At 33.6% G+C, this 2667-nt stretch overlaps 1 long non-coding RNA gene across 1 annotated transcript; it reads right to left on the bottom strand.

The window, feature by feature from the left end:
* Positions 1–757: 757 nt before the first annotated feature.
* LOC142140356 (uncharacterized) lies at positions 758–2455 on the bottom strand. Its single transcript, XR_012688430.1, has 3 exons — positions 2419–2455; positions 2186–2236; positions 758–775 (listed from the first exon to the last, which is right to left on the bottom strand). It is a non-coding gene; the product is annotated as an uncharacterized LOC142140356 (long non-coding RNA).
* Positions 2456–2667: the final 212 nt, after the last annotated feature.

The following is a 2667-nucleotide window of genomic DNA, read 5'->3' as shown; positions in this document are numbered from 1 at the left end:
GAAAATACACTGTACATGGACCAATTGTACTTCAGATAAAGTGGCGAGGTGTTGAAAGAGGGATGTTCCTAATATTGTATAGTTACTAAACAGGGATAGTCTGCACTTGCAAGACAACGTATTCATGTTGTAATACTTTTATACATTCAAAGCAGGAACTTTTAATTGTATTATTTAACAATCTTATATATATTTGTATGACCAAGCTAATGCAAAAGTATACGCAGGTTCAGTTCTTACATGATCCTATTTTAGTTGTTTTATGTCTGGAAGGCTTACATGAACACAGGTTTGTCAATGTTTTTCACAAAAAATAAAGAAAAATAATATGTTTTACTACACTGGTATGGTTTTTGAACAGTGCAGAGTATCCCTATAAAATGAATATATATATATATATATATATATATATATATATATATATATATATATAGAGAGAGAGAGAGAGAGAGAGAGAGAGAGAGAGAGAGAGAGAGAGAGAGAGAGAGAGAACAATACCTTCTGAACTTTCATCATACATAGTTGATGTTCCCCCTTCTGGCATTTCTTCAGTGTGTTGGTCTTCTGTAAATAATAAAAAAAGATAAGGATATTATTTACATATAAGTTAAATTATTGTATGTTATTTCACTAAAAATAATGCACATAATTTTCAAAAATTATTGTTTGTTGACAACACCAAAAATATCAATCTTAAATGAAAAAATTACCTTGATGGACATCAAGAACTTGCACCGACACGTCTTCCTCAGTCACTCTCTTGTGAGCTGATAATCTTTGAAAAAAATGGAACATATTATTAACATTATTTAACATAGGCCAATAACTTAATACTAACACATCTGTATAAACTGCAGACTGAAGAGTCCTAACCTCTGTTACTATACCCCTATGACATGCTTAACCGAAAACCAACTTTATTATTTATTAATCTATTTTATGTGCTTATAAAATAACAATTTGCTCTCTTTGGAACGCCTATCTTGTTCTTTAATTCAAACAAATTTTGAAATCAGCTTAGTAAATTTTTTTGTTATCCAAAATGTAGTTCACTTTTTTTTACCAGCATTTGAAGACGTTCCAATTACTTCCACTGCAGGTTGATTTTCCATTTGTAAAGTAACATCTAACACAATTTAAAATAAAAAAAAATAAATACTAATTTCAATTGTATTACATTATAGTGTAACAAAGGGAGGCATTTAGCTGGCAATATGCAGAGAAAGCATGGAAGTAGAGTAAAACATTTGTGCAGTAATGCACCTAGATTGATGACTTATGTGTAACAAACAATAGCTTTAGTTTGGTTAACTTACATGATAGAGAAATCCTTCCTCTCAGCAAACAGACAGGGTGTGTCTGTTAGTGCAAACAGAGCCAGTGATGGGGCGTTTCCTTTTAAAGAGAAGGTGGGTGTGTCACCTGTCCATCAAGCTAAGGCTGGGGGAGGAGTATCAGGTATAAAAGCTTGTTTGTATCATTTGTGCCCTGAGACCAACGCTGGGGAAGCTGGCTGGTCTTGAGAGAGCTGAGCTATGTCTAGCTAGCGTTTAGGGTCTCCAAAAATTGCTGTGAAATCTGTACGGAGTCAAAACATTTACCATCCTGACGATAAGACTACATAAAAAGGAAGAAGTTGTTCGCGTGTGCTTCAACAGTAGCGGACTCTTGCCACAATAGATATAGCTAAATATCACTCAAAAAATAATATATTTAATACCTCACTCCAATGTTTAGTTTGATATCTATACTAACATCAATATTATTTTCTATAAATTTGTATAACTTTAAACTATCAGTATACATAAATCAAAATTATAGATTTATACCTACCAACAATCAAACTATTCAATAGACCTTTCCATCAATGGCACAAATGTGAGGGACTCCAATATTCCAATATTGATTAAACTACATGTAATAGGTCTATACAAACGTACTTCTTGAATAGTGTAATATATCTATACAAATATTATTAGTGTATTTTTATACAATTGTAAAACACAACATACTTTATTGGCGCTATAGGAAAAAATGTTGAAGCTGATGAGTTATATATATTTATTTCCACAGCGTTTGCTGACTTAAATTTGGAACATAAACTATGTTACATAAGTATGTAAATCCATACATGGCTATTGTGTATAATATCATATAATATAGTTGACAAGTTTTTGGATCGCACCTTCACCTTCTCCACTCCTCTGGCCCTTCTGTCCTTGAGAAGAAACCAAATCTAAAATAAATATAAAACACACATTAGACAAAGGCATCATTACATAAGAACATCCTTCCCTTGCACCTCTTCTGGGGCGAGCTGGTTCTTCTGCTTCTGTTTCAAATGAAAAAACATATTTTTTTTAACATATAACAAAATTATAAAAAAAACATTTAAAACACTTGTTAAATTAAATATACCTTGTTGCAAGAAAGTGGAGGGTTCCAGGGTGTCCACTATCCCACTCCTTCCACAAGATCAGAACTGAGATGCTGACGCATTTTCTCCTCCCACGGTTTGAAGTGGATCCGCAGTGGTTTGCCACCACTGGTACCCCTGGCATGTCTTAATACTGTTGCCATCTTTGCTTTGGTGGTGCGCTTACAGTCCCGAAAGTGCTTCTTACACACTTCGACAGTTCTGGGTCGAACTCCGACAGATGACACTTC

Source organism: Mixophyes fleayi, chromosome 2 (assembly GCF_038048845.1).
Source record: "Mixophyes fleayi isolate aMixFle1 chromosome 2, aMixFle1.hap1, whole genome shotgun sequence".
NCBI classification, from domain to species: domain Eukaryota; kingdom Metazoa; phylum Chordata; class Amphibia; order Anura; family Limnodynastidae; genus Mixophyes; species Mixophyes fleayi.
This window is presented reverse-complemented; position numbering and strand designations above follow the sequence as displayed.